The sequence below is a fragment of the Apium graveolens genome, chromosome 4 (assembly GCF_009905375.1).
Source record: "Apium graveolens cultivar Ventura chromosome 4, ASM990537v1, whole genome shotgun sequence".
Lineage (NCBI taxonomy): Eukaryota > Viridiplantae > Streptophyta > Magnoliopsida > Apiales > Apiaceae > Apium > Apium graveolens.
Window position 1 is genome coordinate 286,303,490 of NC_133650.1, and position 12,034 is coordinate 286,315,523.

A 12,034-nucleotide genomic window follows, 5' to 3' on the forward strand; every position below is an offset into this window, starting at 1 on the left:
GTGGTTGTGTGAGTATATGAGTGTAAGAGAGTGATTAACCCCAAAACCATACCTTTTTGGGCTATTTATAGCCCAATAATAGGGTTTTGGGGCTGGTACCTTTGAATCGTAGTTGTTGGTTCTAGGAGTGGAGGACACCTAGATGGGGCGGATGCCTCACACGTGTCAGGGTGGGAGTGATTGAGGAATGTTCTGAGGATCTCCAGGAACGTGCCTTGATTATGCTCATGATTGATGAATGACAGTTGTCCCTATCACGCGTTTGGGTATGTGCCTCACGTGTTGTGACTTCCCAAGGTTGGGCTGCTAGGACTAGATTAGTCTGGACTAGTTGGGCGCGGGACTAGATGGAGCTAGGAGTCCGGACATAGTCCTTGTAGGAGCTGTATGTACTATCAATGAGATTTTAAAACTTACTGGTTGATATGACAGTAGACAAGACTGATTGAAAATGTTGTATTCATGTAGTTAAGACTTAAGGGTAGGCCTCATAATTTAATTACAGCGGTGCAGTTAGTAGAGTTTCGTATATGTTAATTAACATCGTTACTTATGAAGAGTGCCAGATGTTTGTATTGGGATGGTTGTGCCATGTGACACACCCCTGTTTTATTAATTTTTTTCAAACTTTTTTCCAAATTGTATATTTTTATGTATGTGTTAAAATAAGTGTATCATTCTTTTAGTGTCTTATTTAGGTTTACTCCTTTCTATTGTGACTTCTCCAATCTTTATTTTTTTCTTCATATAAGAAAGATTTCATTACTACAAATCATTACAAAGCAAATAATTAAACTCGTAATGGACATTCTTCATTTTCCATTTAAGATTAGCAAAAAAAGAATTATACTTTATTAGATAGTGAGCTACACTATTCGCAGATCGTTTAACAAATCTTAACATTACGTTTTGATTTTGTAATCCAACTAGTAGGCATCTACATTCATCCACCACTCTTCCAAGGTAAGACATGGTAATGTAAGTGCTTCGAATCCACTGCACTAGAGCCAGACAATCTGTCTCTACAACAACGTCGCTCCTCCTTTCATTCTTCACCCAGCTGAGTGTCTCCCGTATCTCCATTGCTTCTGCCAGTTCTGGAGACACTGATCGACTACACCAAATATGACATATCGCAACACCCTCCAAATTAATGTTACCCCTATATGTTAACATAGGTATGCTACTCATGGCCTACTGCCATATTGTGTTTTTAGTGTTAGCTTAGGCAAGAGTGTGATGTTACATTGGCTAGAAAGTGTTCAAGTTTGCAACATTTAAGAATAAGTGTTACTCTAGAGTATTAAAAAGATAAATACAATTATTTTTAATGATTAAATAATAATTTGACAAGAATTTGATATGATATACAAATTCGATAAATAATATACATAATGATATACGAATTTCATACATAATAAGATTAAAAAAATGATAATAAGAATTTTGAAAGTATTAAAATACAAAATAATTTATTTTCACAAATTTAAATAATTATATATAAAAAATAGACATAGAGACATAGTACAAATTTCCCCATAATTTTTAAAATAAGCCTTGATATGTAATTTTAAAAATAAAAAAATATAAATTTATAAATTTATAAAATTATCAAACAAAGAGTATATATTAAAATATAAATATTTGAATTTATAAAAATAATAAAATATTCAAAAAAAATTGGGTCGGCTAAAGAAACCGTCCAATTTGTTTTAACAATTTTCACACAACCGCCAAATTTTCACAAAAGCGGGTTCATCTTACTCTCCCGCAAGATTTACCTCACTCTTGTTCCCCCCTCTCTCACTACTACCTTCACTATGTTGCCCCGTGCTTCTAATATTTATTACGTAATCAGAGATTTGCACTTTGAATAGCTAAGGTTTATTGATTTTTTTATCGAATTAGGGCTCAATTAATTTTGGTGGAGGCTTTAGCTCTCTCTCTATATATACATATAGTTTTGGTCCACAACCCCGGGTGGTTGTAGTAACCACCGAGTGCCCCGCATTGTTTCATTGCAGCAGATCTCCAGCAATGAGACATTGAGGGAGGTACCTACCACAATGAAATAATGTTGGGGATTCTTGTTTTTATTTAATTTCTAAAATAACAAAAAAAAATATTTTAATAAATTAATTTTTTTTCGATAATAACGGAGTTAGAAAATATATAATTAACTTTAACAAACATTTGTTCTATATTTTATAATTTTATTACTACTTCCCATTTATTATCAATTGTATAATGAGTTAAAAATTTAAAAATAAATTAGATATATAATCGGAAAAATAAATAAAATATTATTTTTAATGAAAAAAATAAAAACCTAAGATAGTAACTGAAATTTATGAATGGAGTATTGCAAGTATGATTGTTTATTGATCGAAAGGTGTCGTCTTCTCTAAAATTTTTTTAGTAAATTCTAATCAAACTATTTTAATTTAAATTTTAAATATGTCAAAATTATGTATAATAACACATTTGTACTCCTTAATGAACTTATGATGAATTAAATATTTTTTTATAAACAAATTTTAATTTTAAAAAATAAATAAGGACAAAATAATAATAAAAATCCCTCCCGCAATGCGTCATGCCGGGAGGTGTTCAGCCCAGCCCCAACATATATAAAATATTGTGGCGGGTGGTTAAGTAGCCACCTACAACAATGTTTCATTGCACTAGCCGCAATGCAACAATGCTGTAGGTGGTAGAGAGTATTTTTGTAGGTGGCAGAGAGTATTTTTTTATTTGTTACGAAAAATGTTTAACATTCCGGCTGAGTTGTTTTATAATTTTTTATAGCTAACGAAAAATTGATAAAATTTCATTTTTTTTAGTTTTCCACATTTTCAATTTTTAGAATTATATTCGTTTAGTATAAATTAAAAATTGATATATTAAATTGGACAAGTACAAGAAAAATAAAAAAAAAACATAAAACTCACAATATTAAAAAAAAACATAAAACTCAGAATATTCCCTTATAATAAAAATTCGAAAATACTATTTCGAACAAATAATTAAAAAATACATTTTCACTCAAAAAATTTTAAATTCAATATTAAATTTAAATATTTTAGTTTAAAATATTAATTCAAAAATAACAAAATATAAGTTCGAAAAAATATTTAAAAATTCATTTAAAAAAAATAAATTAGAAAAAATAAAACGGGCAAGAACCGTTACATTTAAAACAGTGTCCTCCAGCAATGTTTCATTGCACTAGCCGCAGTGAAACAATGTTGTAGGTGGTACAAAGTATTTTTTTTATTTGTTACGAAAAAATGTTTAGCATTCTGGGGGCTAAGTTGTTTTATATTTTTTTATAACTTACGAAAAATCGATAAAATTTCATTTTTTAAGTTTTCCACATTTTCAATTTTTAGCATTATATTCGTTTACTATAAATTAAAAATTGATAAATTAAATTGGACAAGTACAAGAAAAATAAAAAAAACATAAAAGTCACAATATTAAAAAAAAACATAAAACTCAGAATATTCCCTTATAATAAAAATTCGAAAATACTATTTCGAACAAATAATTAAAAAATACATTTTCACTCAAAAATTTGAAATTCAATATTAAATTTAAATTTAAATATTTTAGTTTAAAATATTAAATTTGAAATCCTGCAGCCTGAAAAAATATGAGATTATGTTTTTTTTTTCGAGAAAAAATTATGAGATTATGTTGTCTTAAAACAGAAATATCATTTTGGACGGCTTTGAACGTCGATTAGCTTTGATGTATAAACACCATAAATATTTAGTTCTGCAGGTAATCGAAGATCTGGTCTCGCGTATCTCAGTTCTTGTACGTCAACTTTAGCGTAGTAAGTGCCAACTATGTTTGTCTCATCAAACTAACCAAAAACTTCATATTATTCTGCCTTACACACCCCACCAGAAGACACGTACTATTTTAAAATTCTGCATCCGGGCCTCGAGTGTTCATTCTTTTTCTTTTTCCTTTTATATTATGACCGCCTTTATTTTTATTTTATTTTATTTTATATAAGTATATGAGAACATGCATTGTGGGTTTGTGATATTGTGTACCCTTACTCAGAAACTTCCCAATAATTCATGTTTAAAAATTGCAGCCGAAATTCAATATACAGCTGCAATAAAAGGGTTAAAAATTAAACAAATAATCATCCTTGATAAAGGTGGTATTTATGAGTATTTTTGGTTGCCTTATGGTTAGGATTATCGGGTAGTCTCGATTGAACTTCTCAGATAATTATAAAAGAGATCAAGGCAAATTTATATTACCTGGCGATATTAATTTCCAGAATCAAATGATTGAAGACTTTCCCTTACTGTATAAATTAACGAGAACTTAACTATTCGAGTAGAGCTGCAAATAAACATAACCGTTTATGAACAAAATTCGGGATAGACTCATTTAAGTGAACTCGGCTCGGCTCGTTTAAAACGAGAACTCGGCTCGGCTCGTTTAAAACTAGTCGAACCGAGTTTTTTTGTATATCGACTCAGACTCGGCTTGTTTAGCTTGGACTCGGCTCGAACTCGGTAACTCGACTCGTCTCGCATAAATTTTTTATATATAATAAATCATAAATATTTCCTATCACTTTTATAAAGATTTTAATTTTTTTAATTAAATTTTAATATTTATTTTAAAGTAAAATGATTAATTTAATTAAAATTAAATACATATTTTAATAATAAATAAAATAATTAATTTAATACATATCACTATAACTTGATTACTTTAACAAATAATTTCTAATTAAACTTAACCCGCCCGCAAGGGTTGCTTAGTTGGTTAAATAGGAGATAACTATTCTCTTGGTCACAGGTTTGAATCCCACGGGAGGAGAATTAATGAATATGCCTCCTGAGCCAGAGCCTGCGATTTACCTTGGTTCACGTGGTTTGTAGGCTATTGCGTGAGCCTGTTAGGTTTACCCAGTGCGCACCCGAAGGATAGCGGCTACGGGTTTCTTATAATAAAAAATAAAAATAAAATTAAATTAAACTTAACCCTAAATTTCACGTCACACTTTTATTAGAGGGGTTAATGATAAAATTGACTAAAATAACGATTTCAAATAATTTAAAATAATGAGTTGTTAAAATAAATTATAACAGTATAATATTTTTATGAAAAAGATAAAATAATTTTTAATAATTATATTTCTCGACTACTTAAAAGGGCTTGCTTACTTTATTTTATTTTATATATCTTTTCAAATCTAAACCAATTTAACTGAAATATAAAAAATTACTACATGACAATCGACATCAACAATAACAATTTATAAGTAATGTACGATTTTTAAAGTTATGAATGTCTCAATAATTTAAAATAAAATTGATTTTATTCTTAAAACTCGACTTGTGAAATAAATTGATAAAATATATGGATTACGAAACAAGTGTAAACTGTGAGTGTACGTATGTATTTGTAAGATAAATCTAGTATTTGATCTTCGTATAACTTATAAATTTATAAATTATACCTTAAGGTTGGTCAATTCAAAAATACATGCGAATTATTAGGGGATGACTCGACTCGAGTTCGGCTTGGCTCGGTTGTTCATGAGTAAACTCGTGTTCGGCTCAGCTCGGCTCGTTTATAAATGCGCCGATTGTGAACATTTTTTTTTGGCTCAGTTTTTAAACTCCGTTCGACTCGGCTTGTTATAACAAAAATTATGTTCGGCACGGGTCGCATATATATCGGCTCGATTCTATTCATTTAGGGCTCTATATTCGAGGTTCTAACAAGTAACAACTTTTGTAGTAGAGTGCATAAAGAAAGAAGTGTAAAGTTTGCATAATTTGAATTGTGAGTTGTGAGTTTGTTTCCTGCTAATTTAATTTTGTAGAAAAATTTGTACCGAGTTCTCTGACTCTAGCACTTTTCTTTTAAAAAAACGTGCAAAAACATTAGCAAATAAAAATGATATACTCATCAGCATGAATGTTTAAGCACGGAGCATGCTTGGCCGTCAATAACTTCAGTTTCCACTTTATTTGAGAAGTTATCAAAAATATTAATTTTTTAATTTTTTTTGTATTTTTTTTGTATTTTTTTGTAAAAATGCGGAATCAACCAAAATCAATCCAAATCAAGCAAATATACAACTAGTTTAATGGAGTTTTTTTGTTGCATTTGAGTTTATTTGTAATTGCAGAAATTCGTTAAAAGTTGCATTCAGTTGCCAAAAATCGTATTTTGCAAAAAGATTTTGAAAAATAGTATTTTTGCAATATTTTAAAAAAAATAACAGTATTTTTCCAAAAATATTTTTAGAATTGGGTACTTTTCAAAAAAAGACCCTTTATACTATTAGAAAAAACGCGCTTCGCGCGGTTCGTGAAATTAGTAATATAAATATATTTTGTGATTTGTGAATAATTTTTCAAATTTATTTTTAAGCAATTTGATGATTACAATTACTTAGCCAAATAAAAATTTACTTAGTCGAATAAAATTATTTCAAAATTATGGCCGGTAAACTATTTTGTTTCCTTTATTACTTCATTTGAAAAATGATATCATGATAATTGAATGGATATTTATATTGTATCAAGCCTTCTAATGGCCAAATATAACTCTGGGTATTTTAATGTACATGTTCAATAAATTTCAAATATTGTCATAAAGTTTTGGTATTGTGGTTGAACGCTTGGCTTTGTCGGATGTCAGGAGTTCGATCTCTGATTATCAATTGGCAAAAACAAAAACAAATTCAAATCTTATTTTTTTTTTTTTTTGCTTCAAAGACATTACAAAATGGCGTCATGTTATATTGTTAAACATATTTTTTTTGAAAAAAGAGGATTTTATTAACAAGTTAAATCCTTCTCAATACAAACTCTCAACTCAATAGGAACAGATCTCCTATCGAAGACTCGATATGATATTTATATGTTGTTCTGGCAAAATTATGAGCTACCATATGTAATATCCGGGACATATCGTGTAATTATTTTTGCTAATAAATAATTATTATATATGTTCAGTATCTATTATGTGAATTAATTGTTAAGTGTTATCTGTGTATGGATATTTAAAAATAATATTAATTGAGTATTTTAATTTTTATATGTCCAAAATAAAATATAGATAATTGTCATATCTTCCTAATTATTTTTATGTAGATTTATGAATTTATAAGAATCATATGAAATTTATAAAATCTTTTTTTGGGTATTTAAAATCTATTTTATAAAAAACGGGAACCAACCGATGTCATCTGTTTTTACGTTTTTAGAACCCGAAACTCTTCCGAGAACTCATTCCTAACCTAATTGCAATATTCCGAGCATTTTCCATGTTTTGACTTTTTCGATCCGGCGTACGGTTTGTCCTGTGCGGGTCCCGGCGCAACATTTTCGATACAATATTCGTTTCGGTAAATCAATAAAACTCGTATTTTCGATAAACGAGAGCTTTTTATTAAACTATCACAATTATCACCTCGTAATACGTGTAACCAGGCGCTGAGACCAAGACCGCAATACAAATTGTACTGATTTGGATAATTATCCCGAAAACCGATACCGTTTGGATCAGTTTTTATAAATAAACGTACCGTTTTATATCCGGAATGATCCAACGGGATACTATTTTTCCGTAAATATAAATAGCCTTTTCCCGTATTTTATTTCGTATCAAAATCATTTGCAGACAGTTAATTATATAATTTTCCAGAGAAAAACCTTATATTCATATAATCTTCCAAGAATCAAACAACAAAACGAAGGTGTTATTGATCTCTGTTTTCAAAGCTCGAGTACTCAATCCAAAGGTCTTGAGGCGTTCTATCAGATTCTGTGTTCCAAATCACTGCAGAAATCAAGGTTTATTTTCTGAAAATTTATTTATTTTCGAATTATTTTTATTAAAAATACGGATTTTTGTTCGGATGATTGTTTGTATGATTTGATGATTGCATGTTGTAGAGCTTGTTTTCCTGATGATTTTCATATGTCATACGTCTGATTTGCAGTTCAATAACATGCTAAAAAGTGGGTTTAATTTTCGAATTTTGAAATTAGGGTTTATAACCCATATGAATGTTCTTAATTGAAATTTGGGGATTTCTTATTTCGGAATATATAGATGTTGTGGTATAGTGGGTTGTGTTCTCTGTGAAATTTGCAATCTATTCGTACAAGTTTCACAAATCAACGAGGTCTGTAGAGAAGGGAGTTGTCATTTGAAGTTTACGTCGAGTTCGCCGAAAACCGGCGAACTTCTCGGCCAAATTCCGGCCAACTCAGGGACTGTTAGGTCGATTTGATGGCATGGTTATGTTCCTGGTAATTTGTAGATGTGATCTGGAGGTGGTGGTGGCCTGAGCATCCCTAGATCGTCTTCTCCGTTGAGACAGGGCATTTTCCCGCGACCCCCCTGTAAAATTACCGTTTGGTACCTGGACTATTGGGGACGATGCAGTTTGGTCCCTCAAGTTTCCAGAGTTTGCAAATTTAGGATTTCTATTTTAAAAATATTCAAAAATCATATTTCCTATTTATTTTTATCATAAAAATTCGTTTTTAATTTCTGAAAATTCTAAAAATTATTATTTTAATTCCAAAAATTATTTTTAATTCAAAAATAAATTTGAATTAATTAGTTAATTAATTTCAGTTAATTTTTAATGGATTAATTGGTCAATTAATTCAGAAATTAATTGATTAATTGACTTAATTAATTATTAATTGTTTTTAATTAATTATTTAATTATATTTAATTATTTAAAAATGATTTAAAAATTTCAAAAAATAGTTTCGAACTTTAAAATATTATTTAAAATTATTTTCAAGGCTCGATAATTATTACAAAATTGTTTCGAAGCCAGAATTGGCCAACCGAACCCTGTTTGTTTCTCCAAAATTGATCCAACGACCCGTTTTAATTCTGAAAAATGTTTTAAAAATCGTTTTAAGTACCCGAAAGCTTGTTTATGACCCGAGACTTCTTTATAAATGATATATCATTGATCGTGTGACGTGTTATGTGTTATATGTGACTTGTTGGTTGACTATCGGTCTGTGTATTCGATGTTTACTTGTTTATTGCATAACTTTCAATCCGTTAATCAGATTTGGATTAAACGAAGGGTAGATAGAAGTATGTGTTGAATAGAATCGTATGAGTTGAATATTGATAGATGCTTATGATATGTGAGCAGAAGAGGAAAGACGTAGGAAAGGAAAATAGGTAGTTGAGGAGTAAGACGGTTGTGATTGGAAGCGAGTGCAGTGTAGTAAGCTAATACCAGGCAAATGTTCTGAACTTTCTCGAGGTATTATAGTGATTGATAGTCCTGTTTTATATTGCAAGGGCTTTGAAGCACTGAACCCTAACCATGATTCCAGTTATTGATCTTGAGCCGTAAACCTGATTCTTTCTAGACCATTGCTTGTTGTATACCTAAATACGAACCACAAATATGCGATACTACTCCACAAATACATACAAACTAAATACCAAACACTGAATCGAATTACCTACATACTCAAACCATTGTATCTTATGCTTTGAAAGACCAAATCCTTGAAACCCTGAAACGTTGATTCCTTTGTTATCCAATTCTTTCATTACCTAGCATCCAAGCTTTGAAAATGCCATATTAATCCCTATGAAGATTGGACCCTTTCATTACTGAACGTTCAATGTTGTTAATGTTTTTGTTCATTGCTTTATATTGTTATTCTGTTATTATGTTAGAATTGGATTGTTTTTATAAAATTGTAGACCAGATTCGTGGACAGACCATATATTGGTCAAGTTAGGCCAATGTGTGCCTTGGATCCAGTAGTTAGAGCAGTGCTGTGTGCTTTTCTCGGGGTTAGTGCGTGACTGATCAGCAGCCTAACCTTGGTTTTTAAAATGAAAATATAATATCCAATTATAAATCATAATCCATTGTTCACCTGATATCATAACCATATTCACCTGATGATCATTATTCTCAGTTTTGTCATTGTGACTTGCTGAGCTAGTTATCTCATTTGTGCGATGTTGTTTATGTTCTTTTCCAGTTAAAAAGGAACCAGTTGGTAGCGAGGATCCCCAGTCCAGCGCGAGAGCTAGGGGTACAGGTTGATCAAGTTGAGCTAGTAGGCTTCTTTTGGGATAATTTAAGTTTGTAAAAGACTGTAATAATATTTTATACTCAGTTCTGAATTTGAATAGTAGGGATTTGAACGGTTTGTAATATAAGTAGATGTGTTTGGCTTGTGTGCATACTTTAACCTGTCGCGGTCCGTGGTAGTTGGTAAGTAGGGTCACTGGATATTATTATTATCTTTATTATTGTTATAAGCAGGTTATAAATAAGGTGTATGTGTGGACCCCAAACTTCTGACCCGAGTTTGGAGGGCGTCACAGGTTTGGTATCAGAGCTACAGGTTATAAGTCATTGACACAAGCCTAGGATAACGGGAATGGGTAGATGGTTAGGATTAGAAGTAAGGAATAGAAAGATAGAACGTCGAGAGGTTGAGTGCTTCGGTATAACATGTACTAGTATAATTCGCGTCATGGTTCGAGATTCCTATATTGCGATATGATTTCAGATAGCAGCGATGGCCGACTCGTTTATCCCCAGCTGATCACTCAGAGCCTTCCGTTGGAGCGCCATCATCAGATCCACTACCTGTTATTCCACCAATATTGGCTATTCTACCTCCACCTGTGTTGCAGCCCGTACCACTGCAGGCTATTCCACCTCCAGGCATGAGGCCTCCTATCAGAGGACCCCCACCTGCTGATTCAGGCTTTACTGGTCATTCAGTTACAGGAGTACCTTTCCAGTTCTCTTCTTATCCTGTCCCATATCATCAGTTTGAGGCTTGCCTTATGGAGCAGCGATTCCTATAGGGTCAGATTCAGGAGTTACTACATATCATGCGTACCAGAGAGGTTGGGAGTGGTGAGAGGCGACTTAGAGAGAGGCTCCAGGTATTTCGTAGAGCAGCTGCTGTGAGGATTGCTGAGGCTACACATGAGGACATCACCCCTGATTTCTTAGTGGAGTGGGCTAAGTGGGTTCTAGAGGAGCTTGAGGAGATTGGAGGTCCAGACTTGCCATGAGTCAGAGATCCAGAGATGGAGAGGCTGAGCAGTATTGTATGGTGGTGTAGTATGTACAATAGTGTGTAGTGTGTATCAGTAGACTTTTGAATTGTATTTATAGACTAGCTATGCTGACTAGTGAGTAAGTTGTTGTACCCTTTTGCTTTTACTTCCGAAGCGTCTTTACGCTTGTACTATCTAAAACTTTTGATCTATATATATCAGTACCTTTTCCTTTCCAGCACTGTCATTTACTTTATTGCACCTGTTTTACTTTACCTTATTTATTGCACCAGTTATACCCTTGTGATACCATGTACCCTATTTTTTTCATAACTATTTATATTCTGTAAAGAAGCATGCAATTTACTTAGTTCAATTATTACAACTGTTTTCAAAAAAGAGATATTCATGTTTTACAAAAATTTTCTTTTCTGCAAAGAATTTGATTTAAAAGCTAAATAAGTTGTTTGATTCTTTACAGAAAAATGCCTCCCAGAAGAAATACCCGCACCAACACCCAGAATGAAGAAACTAATAACAACAACAATAACAACCAAGATGATACAAACCAGAATACAAACCCAGGACCCATAGACCCAGCAATAGCCCAGATTCTTCAAATCTTGGCCCAACAAACAGTTCACCTGGCACAACAACAACAAAGACAGACCAATCCCCAGGTAACTTTCAAAACTTTTCAGGCAATAAACCCACCAGAATTCAAGGGTTCCTTAGAGCCGATTGAAGCAAATGTTTGGTTAAAGGAAATAGAGAAGGCATTTGCCTTAGTGAAAGTAAAGGAAGAACAGAAGGTTGAGTTTGCAAGCTACTATTTGAAGAATGAGGCCACCTATTGGTGGGAAATGGTGAAGACATTGGAAGGTACGGATGTTATTACTTGGGAAAGGTTTAAGGAATTGTTTTTAGAAAAGTATTTTCCTCAGTTTATTCAAGATCA